The sequence below is a fragment of the Bombyx mori genome, chromosome 23, assembly GCF_030269925.1.
Source record: "Bombyx mori chromosome 23, ASM3026992v2".
Classification (NCBI taxonomy): Eukaryota; Metazoa; Arthropoda; class Insecta; order Lepidoptera; family Bombycidae; genus Bombyx; species Bombyx mori.
Window position 1 is genome coordinate 9,617,964 of NC_085129.1, and position 12,705 is coordinate 9,630,668.

General features: G+C 36.8%; 1 protein-coding gene across 1 annotated transcript in view; it reads right to left on the minus strand.

Moving 5' to 3' along the window:
* Positions 1-12,705, minus strand: part of LOC101747146 (ubiquinone biosynthesis O-methyltransferase) — a 222,227-nt gene that overhangs the window by 65,433 nt on the left and 144,089 nt on the right. The gene's annotated exons all lie outside the window — the stretch shown is intronic.

Here is a 12,705-nt window from a genome sequence, read left to right on the forward strand (position 1 = left end):
GCGAACACGTCGTCTATGAAATTTCTGCAACCGGGACCTTTGTTACTGATTATGCATTACATTTATTCCTAGATTCGTGGTTAGCAATTCTGATTACTGTGTCGTCTCGGTCAGATCCACTTAACGTTTGAGGTCGCTTGATCACTGCGTATATTATGATTTTGTATTTGCGGTAAATTATACAAAAGAAAGCTAGGTTTAAATTTAATATTTAGGCCATTGAGAGTGTAATGTTTAATTAATTATTACAATTTAGATTGGCTTACAGTTGTTGATATCATTTTAAGTACCATGAAAAATCTTATTGAAAAGAAATAATCTTGTGAGATCAGTAGTTGTTTCGTAATATAATTGACGTGTAAGGTACGAACTATTGTGTGCATCGTTTCAGTACTTTTTCTTTGGGCATGAAACGAATCTTTTCACGAGATTGCCATGCTGAGGGTGTACGCGTGGTACGTGGTACTAACATAGTCACTCATTAAATTACTATCCTCCACTTCGACAAACAGTCTGATCCTCTCTCCGATCAGAGCCCTAAACACGTCATTACGGATTCTCCCGATCCATTACCACAAGCACCGGTCACCGTCCTCGTCGAACACGACGAAGGGCTCGACGAGTGAATTAACCCATGGACACAGCCCACTCAATTTCTCACCGGATCTTCTCAGTGGGTCGCGTTTCCGATCCGGTGGTAGATTCTGCGAAGTACTGCACTTGCTAGGGCCAGTGTTAGCACCAGTGCGCCCCTCACGAGTCGTGGAGATGAGAGACGGTGGCAGATTCCGCCCAATGTAACATTGGGGTGGGAGCCGGCGAAGGCGGGCCCATGGCGCGCACATGGCGGTACCTGAGTCACCGCCCAGCCGGAGTGGAGGAGCTCGTTGGGGTTTAGTCGGTAGTCGTTAAGCTGGGCGGGTTTGGCGAGAGCCGAACTTAGCCCAGCGCGCCTTTCTAAAGGCGTAGTCTCCTATGACTAATTGGGGGAGGATGCGGACCTCGGTTCGCAACCTCTCACTCTTTTTCCACTGGAGGCGCGGAGTCCGACATAACCTGGTCCGACCCCCGTCGGCAAGGTATCCGTAAAGACTGGAACTGAGATTCCCCATCGATACAAAAAAAGGGCCAGTATTAGTAGCACTCCCGGTTAGAGCCCTCTGAGCTCACATACGCGTCAGGCAGCATAGGTAAGGTAAAAAAAAAACAGACTTACAGCTCATCTCGAGGCTCAAGGACGCCCGGACGGCGAATCGTCGAGGTAAATAGACTTTACTAAAACATTTTTGGAGGATGTCGGTGTTTTAGGATATTAGACAATATGATTCTTAGACAAATGCACAAAATTGCTCCACGCCTGCGGCACTTAGCACTGGCATAGGTGCAACGCTTGATATACCGGGTGTCTTATTCTTCAAGTCAAAACGATTTCAAAGCGTATCGTACTGTAGGCGTTAACTGTTAGGTTTTTCCGAAAAGGTTTTGGCCAACTACATGAAAACTCTTAACAAAATAGATTAAATTTCAAATAAGTTAGCTCCTGTTCTTTTCACTTTATTCATATCAAATTTAAATTACGTGGTGATAAACAGTCTGTTATCAATATTATAAACGGATCCTCAGGGTGGCGGCGACAATTGAGACAATTTACATCCACACGAAATAATATATTCTCTTTAGTACACGTTATGGTGGGTAGAATACGAATGCCACAGAGATATGCTAACCGTCGGTATTTATACAATCATCTTGACCTATTTTAATACAAACTGAGTAGGTAATATTAAACATTGATCATCTTAATTATTCTGCTGATTATTTACGTACAATTATTATTTAATAATATCGAATTATGTAACAAATAACATTAAGGCTTATTGCGCCGGAAGCTGTCAAGCGGAAGGCGCCAATAAAATATTATAAGTATAAAGAAAATATGAATGAACTATTTACTTGATTATGAAATTACTAATTATATTATAAGAATAATAAGTTCTATATATTTCCTAAGTTCGTAAATAATTTATTATGTGAGGCCGGAAGTGTTGCTCGATAACAATATGTAAATTGATTTGAGCTACTTTGAATTTGTAAGTTAATTTTAATTTGTGCCTAAATTTTGCACCGAAATAGTTTTAAAACATAATGCTTAATACAATTTCATTGCACATTTAAAATTGTCAGTTTATTTTTGTGATCGAGAAACATACTTGTTTTTTTACGGGGATTTCATGATTTACCAGTTATTATGTGGATAAACATACCACACAGACGTCATGTTAAAGTCGCTTCCACATTGACTCTTCAAGTCGAAATTGTCATGTATACATATAGTTAGGGTATCTTTTTAAGCTGGACACATTAAATTCATGGCAGATTCATTACTTAATAATAATTAATATGACTGAGAAACCACAATTATTAACACCATCGTCAGACATCATAGGGGCGATTAGGGTGATAGAGCTTAGCAAACGAAAATAAATGACAGTTCTTAGGACGGAGGCACCGCTCTTCAAGAAGGCTGGTTGGTAAGTGTGATGGCGTCTACGCGCCTCCATCGGCTAGCTCTGTCGTAGCACGAAGTTAGCAGTTCCGACGATAACGCAATCGTGCTGCCATCTCTCGGGAATTGTGCTGGGTTTCGTTTAGCTATCAAACTAATGACCGTCTCCGACAAATATAATTTTCTGAGCCGGTCTCTTTTTTCTCGTTTTTTCGAATAGTAAGCACTATTAAGAAATTTTAAAGACACTCAGAAAATATGGAGCATTAAGATATTATAGTTTAAGTTATACACAATATGTTTGTGTCTAGTCTAAGTCCGAATTCTACAATGGAGCATTTCACCGATCGCGATCATCAATCGTCGCGCCAAATAATTCACGAGACCACAACGTCCCATTATGTATTGCACAACAGAGATTGTGCCATAGTCGATGCTTTAGATTTTAGAGTATTGAATCTCAACTCCTCGAGCCCCAGGGGACTCACGTTTGGGTATACGAGAAATCGGATTGTGTTACGAAAAACAAGAACGATATATCAAACTTAAATCTGATGTGAAATATTGCTCGTAATTATCACTTTACTTTTTGGAAATTCGTTTCACGACACTAATAAATGAGAATATTTTATTTTGTTTTGATTATTATTATACCACTAATTTTATAGAAATTTCTACGAGCTTTTGCCTTAACTGTGTAGTTGATTAATCGAAATCCAATAATACGATGTTTTGTGGATATTATGACAACACAATTGTGTTATATATAATTCAATATAGAGCACAGAACAGATATTACTGTCTTACACAATGAATTGATTTGAGAAATGTTAGTTTTACGATTACAATACAATGTTCAAGTTCATAAAAATTGTGGAGTTTCTGAATAAAAACGAATATCTAACTGAAGTATTCAGGAAGGCATTAAAGGAGCACTATCTATCAATTTAGTATTACTTATATGTATTTATTTTATGTATTTCATTATATATGTACGTGTATGTATATGTTTATGTTATTTATGTGTGTAATTTTGTATGTATATAGTTTGATATATTATGTATTAGTGTTTATTTTTATTATTTTTATTGTTATTGACTATAGTATCAATAATTAAATTAATTAGATTGTACTCATCTACCCACTCATGTAAAGCTTTCCTTCTTTAAGAACGGTTAGCTGGTAGATAACTCAATTGTTGAGTTAAGCTCGCCATTTTTATATCTTATCGCAATCTAACCTTGAATGTTAAATTAATATGTTCCATGCTTATACTCGTATAATATAATTTAACGTATCATCAGACAGGTTGTATTGTGTGCTCGGGTAGGCACCGCCACAAAGTTATCAAGCCCTTCGCTTTGTAGCATGGAACATAATACAATTAAGACTTGGACCTCATAATATGTACATCATTGCAAGTGGTGGCATTCGCGTTGTGATGTCTATCTGCTTACGGCACTGAGTTTTTTTTTTTATTGCTTAGATGGGTGGACGAGCTCACAGCCATTCTGGTGTTAAGTGGTTACTGGAGCCCATAGACATCTATAATGTAAATGCGCCACCCACCTTGAGATATAAGTTCTAAGGTCTCAGTATAGTTACAACGGCTACCCCACCCTTCAAATCGAAACGCATTACTGCTTCACGGCAAAAATAGGCGGGGTGGTGGTACCTACCCGTGCGGACTCACAAGAGGTCCTACCACCAGTTCACCTATCTGTGCAATAAATAACGAAAAGCTAAACATGAAAACAAACATAGGTAAAAGATATAGGAAGGATATCGCGCTAAATATGACATAGAGTTTTCGATGACTTAAATTATCAAGAATCTAAACGGTCTGTGATCTTTCGAGAGGAAGTTACCAAATATATTGCAAGCTCTAACCAGCTGGAAACCGTAATGTCATGAAGTTTTAATCGGTCCTCCGAGCTTCGGATATAATTAATTGTTTTCGATACCAACATTATTGATTAAGTCAGTTAGTTGGAAAGTGTTGAACGTAAATTAATATACAATTTTATGCTACAATAAATTCTTGAAGACATTAACAGTAAGTTTAAACTAAGATATGCGATATTTTCAAGATATTTTTGTTAAGATAATGAACATGATCTACACGTACTGGACTGAATTTAATAAAATTTTCTAACCGCAGAACAAAACAATAATAGAATGTATTAAATTCTTGTGAATTCCTAACAAGCATTTGTGCAAATAACAGGATAAAAGTATGAGATTTATGTTTTGTTTTGTCGAAATTTATCGTTTTAACCCATAAATAACGAACGGGAAAACACGATTTCGGTTGTCACTTGAAATTAGAGAACAGTAAATTTCTACTTTCTACTAATTTACCGTGAAATAATAATAAGAGGCCTTTCCAGTTTCATTAGAATAGGTGGGCGAGTAAGTGGGCTTAGCCAGGAGGGGGGCTTAAGGCTCAGTAATTGATTCATGTCTCGACAGTAACATCTGAATGTACGGTCTTGTTAAGTTTAGAAATAACCGATTAGTACGGGTAGCTAAGAATCGAGAATGTGAATTTTCACATTAAATTCACAAAAATCGGAAGGAAATAAATACCGTGATGTTTACTGTATGCCTTAACGATTCTTCCATCACATCAAGTTTATCGGACCACACGGACCATTGCTCCTTGATTTTCCGCCTAATGTGACACAAAGCGGTAATCTTTCACACAGCTAATGGTAACAACACATCGGATGACATATTTTGACGCATAGCACATACGATCGTTTTCTTAAGGCAAAATGACAAACCCATATCTCGGGGTTTGTCTCCTGAGCTTGAGTGATGTGCAGGCGACCGAAACGGAAGGCAATGATTGATGGCGAACGTTTTAAGGGAGTGCCGAAACAAGTTTCACTCGAAAGTTCAGTAAAGATTTCGCGTGAACGATTGTGAAGTTTTTCGTATTTCGAGTCGAGAAATTTCTTGAGAGTTTTTGAGAAATTCTGAGAGCTCTTGAATGAAGATTGAATTTTGACTTTCGATTTTTCGAGCGATTCATGCCTCGAAAACGTTTGGGCAATCTACATTATTGAACGAAATCTAAAAGTGTCCTGACTGAGTTCACTTGTGCTAGCTTTGTATCGTACGTATGAGAATTCGCAAATATAGGGAAATATTCTCTAAGGGACGAAAACTCGTATACTCGCATACCTAAGAGATGTTTCTTTTATGGCGTGGCAGTGGCAAACGTGAGATATGAAATAAGAATATTACGTTGGAGTGATCCGTCGAATAAGGAAGTAGTGTGGCATAATAGGTATTAGAAGTGTTTCAGAAAAAGGTTTTTCGAATTCAATCGCATTTTCATACAGAGACCCGATTGAATTGTCACCTTTATTCGTTAAGGTTTGAGCAAAGAGAATACAACATTCAACAACAATGAAACAAGCCGTTTTCCATGTCTTAGAATGATTTCTGGGTAATTTCTGGGCACGAAACGTGTTTCGGAAACATTCGAAATCGCAACGCAACTACTTTTACTTATTTAGACACAAGGTGGAAATGATAATATTATTAACTTACATTGAAAGAGCGGTGACATGTGAAATCATTCATATTGCATAGTTTGTTTTCTGTTCTGGCTGTACGCGGCGTAGGTGTTTATTGGTAGACCATGAATGCTATATACTACCTGCCCTGAATTATGAATTCAGAGATTTAGTTCCGGAAAATATATCAGATAAGAATTTATACAAAAAAAAATTTTTTTTTTTTCTCAAGTGGAAATCTCCGGACTTCCGTCCTCCACTGGGAACGGCGGGCGGAGCATGTCGGAGTCGAACCGAGTAAAACCTCCTGTCGCTCAACAACCAAGGTCCAAACCTCGCATGAGACAGAACTCATGAAAAGCTAAAGGGGGCAAAGTGAAGCATTTAGTGCGGAGCACATCTCTCCCATCACCCTCCCCCTCGGGACGCCGGACTGGCGGTCGTCGGCGCCACGACCACCAGCCCTTAAACAGAAATTGACACTTAAAAGGTTATAGTTTCATACAACGGTTGCCTCGTTTCTCTTAAACTTAAACAATTTTAGTATTTTCAATCATTTAGATAAACTTATATTTTAAAACTTTTGCTAACGAGAATTCGCCCTTTGATATTTTCCTGAAAGTTCGACATAGTAGACATAATTAAAACTGCTTTTACTGTTTAAACTCACGTTATTTATTAAGCCGTAAAATTAGTTTTAATCCGCTTTTTGTTATGATTATTAATAGTTTTTGAGCAATAATGTAACCTACATACCTTAATCCCCTTCGAAATCAATTCAGAAGCTGACTAATAACGACCATTGCATGCACTGTGTAGTTTATTACAGTCGGGCAATAATTAACTTTGTTACAACCGGCAAATAAACCACAGCTGGTGGTTTTGTTATTGTTTTAAATTTCGCTCCGGTCCTGTGCTCACAGATTGAATGCTCTATAGGGTAGAAAATGTATTGTAGCAGTCGTTCAATATCCAAAAATGTGGTTGTAATTAATTTCCGTCGTGATGCGGGCGTTCTGCCGGCTTGAAGGATATATAGTGGAAAGACAAATGTAGCTGAGACTTCTACCGAATATTACGTGTTGCTTAGCAGTGTTCAGAATGCTGCTTTTAAGGATTAAGTCGTATTTTTTAAATTAAACATAATGTGGTTAATTGGCTCGTCTTTCCATTCAACGTAAATAAAAAGGGAGTTCTTTTAGAAAGTTAAAAGAAGTCGAGTAAATTAATTGCAAAAACATCAGTGAAATATCTACTGTAAATGTTTTGTAGTTATTTGTTACATCACGATAATTGGGATTCTTTTGTTGGATAAAAGTGGCTTAGTCACTTGATTATAAGCAGTATTTGGATCTCATATTACAATGCGGATAAGGATATGCGAACCAGTGATTGCTGATTTCTTTGCTCTCTCTCTTTTCTTTCTTGTAGAACTAGACTAGTGTTAGCTCACAATATGCATTGTCACCAGCAAATGCCCTGGCTATTATATAATAATATATAAACCAAACAAATTACATCATGTTAGTGTTTCTTACTAGAAAAGATGTTACGTAAGTTTTTATTAAAAGAAAAATCGATATCAGTCAGTTAGCACATTTGAATCACTTGATAGAAGTTGATAAGTCGTTTTATCCATTACCTCTCTTCTTAGATGTACGGTACGCTGTAATACAATTGCGTTTTTGAAGCTTCTGTAAATTTAATTGTTGCGAACTACATTTGAACTAATAATACAAAACTGAGCTCAAAATTACGCATAATGCGGTGTAACGCGAAACACTCAGACTGATTTATTGGACGTAAAGCCGACAAGATAAATTTATTGTTCAGACCTTGTTTCAGGACAACTTTCCGCGTGTTCAACACTTTATTATTCGCAGTCGATAATGGAACGAAATGCAACGGCGCTTAATAAATGTTGACAGTGATAATTGTACTGGGATATTTCAGCATTGTCTTTCGGTTCCGGTTACGGCTTGAATATTTTGATATTATACTGTATTTTTATTTCATGTTGTATTATGTAAAAATATATTATTCGAGATTTATGATTTTTTAATTTTTTTTTATTGCTTAGATGGGTGGACAAGCTAACCACACACGCAGCCTACCTGGTATTAAGTGGTTATTTGAGCCCATAGAACTCTACAACGTAAATGCGTCTTGAGATATAAGTTCTAAGGTCTCAGTACTTATAGTTACAACGGCTGCCCCGCCCTTCAAACCGAAACGCATTACTGCTTCACGGCAGAAATAGGCAGAACGGTGGTACCTACCCGTGCGAACTGAACACGTCCTACCACCAGTAATAACGCAAATTATAATTTTGCGAATTAATCGAGTTTTTAACAAAAAAGAAAACAGATTTCAATAGAAAAAATATTCCTTGTTGAGTTGCACGTAAACCCTATACTATTAAATTCTATCAAAACCTATTTGAAATTTTGTAAGCAGCACATAAGCATGTCATTGCAGTAATCGAATTTTTGGCGGGAGCGCGAGGAGTGAAGTTGTTTTACTTTGTTTATTTAGTGCTTCTTCAGGTTTAAATATGTAATAACGGCGGTTTATTAGCTGTTTAGTATCTGTGAAAGTGCACAAATGTGGGAAAATGAAACAAAGCCACTGAACGTAACTTCTCAAGACTCTCCAAAAAGTCCACTGAAAAGGTCTTAGTAAATAACCACAATTTTACTGACATTACATTTCATACCACATCATCTCATCTCATTTCATCTCATTTCATTTCATTTCACTTCATATTATCATTTTTCATAGAAATAAGAATATAAATTAAAACTTGACCTAAAGGTCTTAGTTACCAGGTCATACAATACCTTGAAAAAATTGCAGTAATCAAGGCAGATTTGTTGCCATTTATTGAATAGTTCCATTGTATTATATGTATGTATATATTTCACCGAATATTTTCATCAGAACATCATCCAATTAGAAAAAGACCACATCGAAATACGATCTTCTTTCAAACTATCTTGTACAGTTTTTTTGTGCATTTTACATCGAAAAATAATAAAACGAGATATCAACTTTGTAGTCTAAGAATTAAATAAGCTTTATTAACGGTAACATCAAAACTACTGGTCAGCTCTTGATAAAATTTAAGTAGGACCACACACGAAGCACCTGCTCTCAAATAAAATCATGAAAATCGGTTCACCATGTTAAAGTTCTGAAGGTAACATATAAAAAAAGTAGAATTAAGAACCACCATATTTTTTAAAGTTGGTTAAAAAGTAAAACAAACTCATTAATTGCAATTATGCTTGAGCTGGTTTCTGAGCGTGTATTATAAACAAATGTCTTCATTGTACAGTGAATAAAATGGAACCAAAGGAAGGTGTGTTTTCTCTCTGTTTTTGGTCATGAAGGTACTTCGGACAGACTAACTATTTTTTAAAATCGACTTTACGCATTGAGGATACGAGCTCCTTTCCTTTCTCAATTATTTGTAGTAATTCAAATTTTACAGGCAGAAACCCGCATGGTGAGTTCCACCATAGAATACTTGGCGAAAGATCATTCATTATCTTTGTCTTTCGTTATTGGCGCTTTCCAGCTTAAAAGTTACGAGACATTGACCATAATTTCAAGACGGCGGTGGGATTCATTTTGTGATGTCTACGGTACGCGGTGCACACTTACGAACGGAAATGCTGAATCGAAATGTGATTATACTATAAGAAGCAAAGTTAAAAAAAATATCTTTAAATACCCCATTTAGGTCAATTTTACAATCAGTTGCGCAGATTTTAAGCTCCCGGCCGTAACTTACGTAATTAATCAACGCAAGCTGCGTGGTTGGAAAAAATATGGTCGCTCCTTTATAAATCGTGGCTCATTAACCTCGCCTGGAATACCGTAATGCCTACCACATATACACCAATTAAGCATGGGGCTTAATGTAGAGACTTTGTCAGGAAAATCTAATTTTTGTGCTGAGTTATTTGGTCCATGAAGGTTATTGGCCTTAAAATGCCATTCTGGCCATTGCGAGTTTGCGAGTCAAATTGTTTCAAGGGTATTTAAGTATTTAAGAGTGGAGATCTTCTACTAGACGTCGTAACGTGGGTAGGCAACCAACAAGGTGGACCGAGGACCTTATTAAAATAGCTGGTACGAACTGGATGCGAAAGACAAGAGACCGAAACGAAAGCAGTGCATATGAAAAGACTTAGTAAGTCAATAATGGGACACAGGCTGGAGAAGTAGAATGTGGTTCATTAAATTTGAACCTAACTTTTTTGGAGTATGCGATTTGTAAACCGAATAAAACGAATTTTGCATAATTATCAGTTTTTTTAGGTTTTCGATTATTTTGTTTTCTTGAGCCAAACCCTAGGTGATTTCGTAAAAAGCTTGTCGTAGATTGTGACAAGTTCATTTAATAAGTCAGTTTCTATAATTTTTTCATTATGTACTCATATTCGTGTTAGAATTTATTATACAATTATAATTTATGGACCTAAACATAATAAAAACATAATTGTTGTTCTAAAAACAGATAACGCACTAAAACATAATAAAAGGGGAATATCATGAATGCAGTGAACACAATATATTCAGCAAAAATTCGGCACGAAAAAACCCTGTTGCACGATTGTAATGAAACTATTCAGAAAATGAGTCGAAATATGCGAGATTTAAAAACTTTACATTGAATTAAAAATCTCGGCGATACAGACAGCTTTTTTGCTTGGGTTAAATTAGTAGCGTGTACATTTATTTGTTTCGATGGGACGCCAGTGAGCAAGTACTACAAAAAAAGCTAAAGCACCGAGTTGCTAGCATGCAGACGGTTTTTTAAATTGTCATTTTGGAATCTATGAACAATCTATGTTTAGTTTTACGTTTTCAGAAATTGTAAAGTTGATCCTTTTGTCGGTCTTGGATTTTAAACGGTAGATAGACGGTTGCCAGACTTAGATATTTGGGATTTTTGGTATCATTTTCGTGTCCTCTAGTCCTGATCAAGCCTGTACGAAGCCTGTAGTAGCATTTAAAGATAAGAACCAGCACATCTTGGTCAGGGTAACTATTGACCAAGCTGTTCATTCTGGTTTGTCTACATTTGTTAGACTAGAAACTCTTTCGTTCCATTCCTTGGTGAATTTGGTTTTAGAGTAAGCCTTCAGTATAGCTTCATTGTAATTCCTATACAAGACTTGAGTACAAGTAATAACTCTAAATATTTTGTCAGCCTATTACGTTATTTAAAAAAATATATAATTAATTCGTAAAGCTATTCTATATTCTAAATCGCGGAAATCCCGTGCTGTGTAGTTAACGCTTTATACATTTTGCGCGTAAATAACTATTTCATAATAATTATATGTTGGGACTAGCAAATTAATAGTATATCTAGAAATTGTCGTATTGTGAATTCGCAGAAACTTTATTAACGTCGATAAAATATCTCATTACATAATGTTGTTCTCTACAAATCACGTGATTCCAGTGGCGATCCTCAATTACTTACATAATACATCTGTCATTGTTATTTTGATTTTGTTCATCTCATCCCACAACAGAACCGGCAGTAAATACGATCGAGTCCCATTGTAATCGAAATGAACCTGCATGTTATAGAAGAGGAGAGGTAGAGAGAGATAAAGAAATAAGCAAAACAAATGGAAGTGCGATTTCTGATAATTTTCATTGCGTGTAATTAATGAGATCTAATTTTCCTGTTTGTGTTTGTGTCATGTTTCATCAAAACGGAATATTTTTTGATTCATCGAAATTTGAAGACAGTCCTTTGAAGAAAAATATCGAGTCAATTCGATTTGACGTGATTGATGGAATCGTGGATTATTGTTGGAGTTTGAATGGTTTTACCAATTAAATTGAGTTAGTTGAAAGCCCACGCAAATTCTATTCTTGAATAACGTGTAATTTGTATGATTTATGAATTTGGAAGACTTATAAATTTTCACCTTTTAACTAATGAACTCACGGATCGGCTCACCTGGTATGAAGAAATTACTTTTAATTCAATAAAAATAATAATAATCATGGGTGTTCGTACACTCTCATGAGGACACGGACGGATCGGTATGAAGAAATTACTTTTAATTCAATAAAAATAATAATAATCATGGGTGTTCGTACACTCTCATGAGGACACGGACGGATCTCGGTGTGTACCCCTCTACCGGGAGGAAGCTGGGCTGAGCAGGGTTCGGGGTGAAGATCACGAGACGACCTGAGGCTATGGAGGTCGCGTGGTATGCTACCAGCATTTTAACGCGCCGCCTAAGAATAACAACAACATGAAAAATGTGATCAGTTGGCAGTGTATCACGTCTCGATCCGGCAGGCTGTTTTTGATCCACAGGGGTATCCCGGAACACTATCGGGCCACCGTATCTAGACGGTTGACGTTCAACAGCTTTCAAAAAAATCTCAACCTCGTAAGGGGGCACTCATTATGAACGTTCCAGTCGGACCGACCATTGCACCATAGCCGGGGGATCCAAGAGGTCACTCGACAACGCTTTAATCTCAGGTACTCTGACGTGTAAGAAAACTAATGTTGTGTAGGTGCTCTTGGGGTCCACCGTCAGTCCACCGTACATAGCACGAGCTAATCTTCCGATCAGTCGAGCTAGTCTCGAGCGTCTCCGTTCCCAGACCAGTTCATTTCGCATT